We start from the raw sequence: 7875 nt of genomic DNA, 5'->3' as shown, positions 1-7875 counted from the left end.
CACATCCATATAGGTATTTATCCTAACAAAATTTCACGTTTAATAATATTACTAAGTTTCACGCTCCGATAAATGTCATAAACACAACCCTAACTCTCATCATATGCTGGAATTCTTGTCTAAAATTGACGGATAATCATTCTTCATTAGTTAATCTTTATTCAATGAGCAACACAACTGTGAAACGCGATAACAACTCTAATTAATCTTCTCGCTCCGTCATCGCTTAATCATTACACTTGACACAAAACTTGCAAGTCTAATCCTTAAGAATAAAACAATTGAAAAAAACTTTGGCAGTCTAACGAGTTTCCGTGCCTCCAAGATGAAAAAAAATGAGCTGAGCCCAGGGAACCCGTCAGTACCGCGTCGAGCGTCGTGCGAGGCAGACGTAGAGCGTGTTGCAGTATTTTCCGAGTGGTCCGATATAGTGGACGGTGGTGGTGAAGTGGAGTGTTGTGTTATGTGTGTGAATGTGTAAAACGGGGAGAAAGCCGGCACTGCGCGAGGTAATTATTAAAATTAATAAGTTAGGGATTACTTGCGTATGATTGGTGATGTCCGGAACTCAAAAATATCTTAACTCGCTGGGACTCGTGTCCATTTGAGGGATTCTTTCCTCAGGTTTAAAAATTCAAACACGTTTATTGAAGCGACCGTTACGTCTCAATTTACCAATTATTTTTTCGGTAGAATATCTTATATTACTCAGTGACCAGGATGGTGAAAGCCTTCAAAAAAGTATGAGGGTTGAAACTTGATGAAAATTTAACCCTTTATTGAACAAAATGTTATATATAAGGCATAAAATGATACGCTTTAACGACATGTTTTGGTACTTTTTCCTTAGGCTATATTTTTAGGTCTATAAGGCAATGGAGGCCAGAGTTGAGAATTTCTTATATTCGGGGCCATTATAGGATTAGCCTTTTAACCTACCTAAGGTTTTAACTTTTATTTATTTAAATATAATTGAACAACTGGTACACATTTTTATTAACGACGAACTTAATGCCTTTATGGCATTATCTACCAATCAGCCATAGAGAACTTGTAGTTAGCAGAATAGTAGGTAACATCTTTAACTTCCCGTAGTGACTTTTCTAAAGCACTGCTTATAAATTATAAACTGAAATAGATGTCATAAACTATGAAAAAAGGGACTAAGCTCTCTAGTGGTGGAGGACGAATTCAAATTAGTATCTTCCGCATACGCGGCTTACGTTCTGCGCTGGCAGAATGGTTGGATTTTTATCACCTGTCATTATGTCAGTCACTTTCGTACACATACTTGTTAGAACGTGGCAGGAATGGTGACAGGCGGTAAAAATGCGAGCGTGCTTAGCCCGCTGGACCTCTGGGCTACCCCTCAAAATCAAAATATTGAATTTTGTTTTTTCACAAAGTTGCAATGATTACAAAATAAAACGCTTCGTTTTCTTTTAGGCAAAATTTCAAGATAAATAAAGCTACGGTTGATAATAAACATTACATAAACACTTATAAAAAAGTACATTAGCCGCCCAAAAATTACTAAAGACAGCCCGTTGTCTACCATAGTCTAAGTTGTATGTTTAAATTTGTATGTCATTATGTTCTTTCATATTGATGAGCAATAAAGAATATTTGTATTGTATTGTATTAGCAACTATAGGGCTTCCATACAGATTAGTAGTAAGAGGGAATTCGACGCATTCGAAAATCAAATGATGTTTTCGAATTGCGTAGCTAGGCGTGGCATAGATGGGCATATTCAGACGTGTACAGTTTAATACCAATGTAATTTCAGTGTGTCATCTATGCGTTACAATACCGACCTTAGAGTTTGAGTTAAGAGTATTAAGATAACTTTTACTTACTGAAATGTTTTCAAATATCTGCAATATGATCCTGACGTAGCAAACATATTTATATTTTTCTCATAAATGTAAGAACCTATTTAGTCCTTTGACTACAAATGGTGGTAGCACACTGTCATTCTGTTAACTGTGAGGTCCCCGTAGAAATATAGATTCCATGTTTTAATATTTTTTACGAACTGACCTCATTTTTTCATCGCTCACAGCACATTTCTAGCGGGGCCTTTCGAACTTAAAATGTTTAATGCGATTTTCCATGTGCATCGTGTTTATTAATCCACATGAAATATTTACCAGAAACGTCCAAACAATATATCAAATTAAGTTTGATTATAATTTTATCTAAACGTGTCTGAAAGTGATCAGATTTTAAAGTTCGAGTTGACGAAAATTAATCAGAAATATTTCTGGAAACAGTTTTAGAATTTCTCTGTTGTATATTTTTCAAGGATATGAAATTATTGGCTACAAGTTATAGGCAAAAGCAAAGCAACTAAATTGATATTAAAATAAATTTAAATTAGATTTCATATGTCCGAATGTGACCCTTTTCCGTACATTCGCATGTACACGAACTTTCGTATGAACATGACTGCATCGCCTCGTACATTTCATTTTGCTCGAGAAACTCTGAGAGATGCCTTTCTATTCTCGCCTATGAATTTCCTTATTATATCGTTATGGAACGTCTCTATGTAAAGATATCATTTCGACACACTTCTTGAGATCTTTTCTTATTCTTGAAGATGAGGAATTCTTGAGAGAATTTTCACAGCTTGATATTACGTAAAATATGTACATTTAATATTTAAAAAACTCAAGAGATTATTTTACCGGTTTTTTTAGGAAATTGCAATGTTATAATATTTTTAAAATACCTACATACTATATATTTTCAATCTATGGTTAGTATTTGATCAAACTGAAATGTAGTACTGTATTTATGTAAATATACATCGCGACAATTCGATACGTCTAGGCCTTTTCAGCCATCTAGAGAAAATATTGTACAAGTTATTTACGCTCTCGCTAACGAGTAAGTTGGTCATATCATAGTACATAAATGATGTTGGAAATGGAAACTTAAAATGAGAAGTTGTAAATAAATTATTTGATTTAGTATACAATATTTGTGAATTTTATTGTAGCTTAATCAAGTGGATACAAACGTGATACATATTAATACGGCCCCTGGAGAACAGCTGAACTTTCAAATCTTGTTTCCATATATTCAGCTTCGCACGATGCGAAGGAGATTAAAATTTTAGTAGGTATGATAAGCTGGAACGCACGCAGCCGTTTCCGTATTTATAAAGTTGCCAGCTTTGGGGATGAGTGCGAAGAAATGTTGGGATTTCACGTCTGGTTTTGGGAAAAGTAAAGTTACTTTTCTTTAAACGTACACTCCCAAATACAGTACGGAAAATTTAATAATATATTACAAATGTTTGTCTTCCTCGTGTCTTGATTGTTTCCTGAGACAATTACATGTGTATACTTTTTTCTGCTCGACGAAGCTCGACAACTTCGTTTAGCGCAGCGTTCCGAAATTTAAACAAAGATTTAATTTTGATGTCTTTTATAGATATTTGGCTTTTATTAATTTATAATTTATTGCACATACAATATCAAGTACTAATGGTGGACTTAATGCCTTAAGGCATTCTCTACCAGTCAACCACTGGGTCGAAAAGAGACGTGTGTTATGTGCAGGCTTTGTATTTTAGAATAATTAACCAATATCACTACCTACTATTTAGAAAATAAATACTAATTAATATACTGTAACTTTTTAAGAAATCTTGTCATATTTTAAATCGTTACCTATCTTTCATCAAAATCAATTTAGTGCCCATAAAATATAGAGGTCAGACGCATAGCTCTCCTTTGTTCGACATCTATTTACAAAGACAAAGCAATTTGTATGGAAATTTCACAGTTGGTTTGCATACAAGTTGCCGTTAGAATACCGTTTCAATGCTTTTGATTTAACTCACTCCACGCTCGTTCATTCCATATAAAAGCAATATTATTATGACTGATTTTTTTTTATACTACGTCGGTGGCAAACAAGCATACGGCCCGCCTGATGGTAAGCAGCCTCCGTAGCCTATGTACGCCTGCAACTCCAGAGGAGTTACATGCGCGTTGCCGACCCTAAACCCGCCCCCCCTCATTGAGCTCTGGCAACCTTACTCACCGGCAGGAACACAACACGATTAGTAGGGTCTAGTGTTATTTGGCTGCTGTTTTCTGTAAGGTGGAGGTACTTCTCCAGTTGGGCTCTGCTCTAGATCTGGAATGACATCCACTGGCTGTGCCCTACCACACAAAGCGAGATGACATTCACAATGCCCATACCTCTCTTTTGGACGTAGTTTAAGGACGTACCCGGGTCCGAACTGAGTTTGTATTTTCATAATATTTGTTTAAAAGAATATTAAATGGAGAGTTTTGTCGAGAGAATTCATATTTTGCATTACTCTCATAACAAGTGTGACAGAGTTCGACCAAGCTAATTCTGCATGCTATTTTTAATGTCTATGTGAAAATAAATTCATCATTAATGGCAAATTTCTATGAAAATGTGACGTTTGTAATGTCATTCCCTCACTTTGCTCTGATCAAATTAGTGCAAAGCCAGCTTATAGGAATTGTAGCGTTCATTTCCAATCAGATGATTATATGTTTTCCTGGTCTACTCGTAAACTTAAACATTATATATATATATATAATAGGATTACATAATTACTCGTACTCTGTGAGCATGATAGTTTTGTTTCTAGTATTAAGTTTAATGTTTTTGTACGCCGTTTGGCAAAATATAGTGAAACTGTACATATATAAACTGACCACTAATGTAACTCTACCTATATTTACAAATAAAACACTTACTTACTTACTTACTCACTTAAAGTAACACAAATACTGGTATATTACCTATTTTCGTAAAATGCAATTTTTCTAGGGAGTGATTTTTGGACAAGTATTGTTTTCCAAAAATCATACTGTGACAAGTAACAGAATGTTTGTTTTTAAATTATTCTTTGATGTGGCTTGGGATACGCGGCCATTTCGTTTAAAATTGTACACTTTTTTTTAGTTATGGCAATTTTTATGTTTTTTAGGGTTTCGTACCCAAAGGGTAAAACTGGACCCTATTACTAAGACTCCGCTGTCCGTCCGTCCGTCCGTCCGTCTGTCACCAGGCTGTATCTCATGAACCGTGATAGACAGTTGAAATTTTCACAGATGATGTATTTCTGTTGCCGCTATAACTACAAATATTAAAAAGTACGGAACCCTCGGTGAGCGAGTCCGACTCGCACTTGTCCGGTTTTTATTTTACTTAGAATCACGAAATTTTGAGTAAAATTAGCCACAAAATGTCCATACATTTTATTTCTTTCATTCCATTCCCGTCATACAAAATTTACGAAAAATGGTAACGGAGTACAAATAAAAATCTTGGTACAATGTTTTCTACTATCAGTAACGAAAGAGCTTTTGATTTTTACAATAGTACAAATATATATATATATATATATATATATATATATATATAGTACCTGGGCGACCGAGCTTTGCTCGGTTATAACTATTTATTGTAATATGGTGGTGTATAGGTGATAAACTTAACTACATTTTTTTACTAAATTAAACTTGTCTAAAACAATAAAAATTGAAAAATTATATATAAAATTGAACATATAAAAAAAAAAACAAAAGTTAGTCACCGGGCGAGATTCGAACCCGTAACACTGGTTGTTTCTTGCCGCCCGCGTCTTAACCCGCTGGACCAGACGGACAGTGGCCGGCAACACGAAATTAGCGACCATATTCTGCGTCGAAAGAAAAACGCATGAAAACTCGAAAACACGCGTTTTCCCAAACATAAGACTAATCTAGATGGATTGTTTACCCCCAAAAACCCCCATATACCAAATTTCAGCAAAATCGTTAGAGCCGTTTCCGAGATCCCGGAAATATATATATATATACAAGAATTGCTCGTTTAAAGGTATAAGATATATATTCAATATTGAAAAAAATGTGTATTCAACAACCTTATAAAATGGCCCATTACCAAGTGAAACTAGGTCATAGCCAACAATTTTTATACGAAAAATCAAAAACGTTATCACGACTTTTTCCATCTCGTCACCCAACACAGAACGTATATATATATATATATATATATATATATATATATATATATATATATATATAATATATTCAATATTGAAAAAAAATGTGTAGTCAACAACCTTATAAAATGGCCCATTACCAAGTGAAACTAGGTCATAGCCAACAATTTTTATACGAAAAATCAAAAACGTTATCACGACTTTTTCCATCTCGTCACCCAACACAGAACGTATATATATATATATATATATATATATATATATATATATATATATATATAATATATTCAATATTGAAAAAAAATGTGTAGTCAACAACCTTATAAAATGGCCCATTACCAAGTGAAACTAGGTCATAGCCAACAATTTTTATACGAAAAATCAAAACGTTATCACGACTTTTTCCATCTCGTCACCCAACACAGAACGTATATATATATATATATATATATATATATATATATATATATAATATATTCAATATTGAAAAAAAATGTGTAGTCAACAACCTTATAAAATGGCCCATTACCAAGTGAAACTAGGTCATAGCCAACAATTTTTATAAGAAAAATCAAAAACGTTATCACGACTTTTCCATCTCGTCACCCAACACAGATCGTAAATGTATATGAGCCGGTTATCTATTTAAAGGGCTCACTTTTGACATTAAAGGGTTCGCGATAAAAGTTCCCCTCGCAACAAAAGCCTTCTTTGTTCCTCAGTAACTCGGTGAGGGCTCTCGAGCCTCCGTCCCGAGAGTTAGCGTAATTAAACATTTCTTTTGGCCTCTGGAGAACGAACACACTATGCTTTGTCGTTTACTCGTTAGAATAAAAATAATACTGTCACTTTTTGCGAAAGTCGTGACACATAATGGTGCTGTCTTTAATCGAATTTAGAATGTTTTTATACGTCGTATCACTGTTTTTTTTTTGTTTTTAAGTATATTTTTTGTTTAACTCGTGCAAATTTTAAGTAAACTGGAAACGATTGTTTGGTAAAGTGAAAATGCTCTTGAAGGCCATTAAATGACGGCATAGATTTTTGAAATCGCAACTTTTGCATTTTCTTTAGTGACATTTGTGAAGTTTTTTTTAAGGTTATAGTATAAATAATGAAAGAGAACATTATTAAGAATCAGTGATGCTTATTAACCGTAGTAGGTACTTACCTCATTGAATAAGTACCTACTTTTTTTTTCTAAAGTAATGCTATAAACCTAATTCTTATCTACCATCTTTCTTACCTGACTACAGACAAGTCATGTAGTATGTGTACGCCTCACAAACTTAGCCTTTTACCTACAGGATCACACAAAAAAAAAATATATATATTTTTACATACACATCTTTAACAAAAAAAAGTAAAACTTAAATAAAACAACATTTAAACTCCAGTTACGTCTGACAAAAATCGACTCGATCGAAGTGCCAAAAACATGTATACACGACTTTATGGCCCAGCTATTAGGGTAGTGGTTAAATTTTTTTGGCACTTTGTCCGTATCGATATTTTCAGACGTGACCGTACAACCTATAAACCTTCCTACCGACCTTCAAAGGTTCCTATTATTCCCGGTGCGTTTCCTCGCTGAACCATAACTTAAATAATTTAAATTAAACAAAAATTTATCTTATAAACATTCTCCTTTGGCTTCAATACACAAACGCAAACCTATCTTAAACCTATCGTATAAACAACATTCCGCAGTAAAAACTTGTCAACGAATTTTTGGGCCACTGTAGGGACACACTACAATAATTTATCAGTCTGTACAACTCCTGAGTCCCAGACGCTCTTAACAGGCTTTATTCCTGACCTTATTTAAACTTTGATTAAATAAGTCAAGGTTCCAAATTCAAAAATGA

The 7875-nt window shown here is 34.0% G+C and overlaps 1 protein-coding gene across 1 annotated transcript in view; it reads left to right on the top strand.

Annotated features, from left to right (window-relative positions):
• The first annotated feature begins 230 nt into the window (after positions 1-230).
• Positions 231-7875, top strand: part of LOC133518387 (neuroligin-1-like) — a 327316-nt gene continuing 319671 nt past the window's right edge. Inside the window, exon 1 of the mRNA XM_061852061.1 lies at positions 231-509. The gene's annotated coding sequence lies outside the window, so the exon portion shown is untranslated. The remainder of the gene's footprint in view (positions 510-7875) is intronic.

This window comes from Cydia pomonella, chromosome 5 (genome assembly GCF_033807575.1).
Source record: "Cydia pomonella isolate Wapato2018A chromosome 5, ilCydPomo1, whole genome shotgun sequence".
In the NCBI taxonomy this organism is placed as follows: Eukaryota; Metazoa; Arthropoda; class Insecta; order Lepidoptera; family Tortricidae; genus Cydia; species Cydia pomonella.
This window is presented reverse-complemented; position numbering and strand designations above follow the sequence as displayed.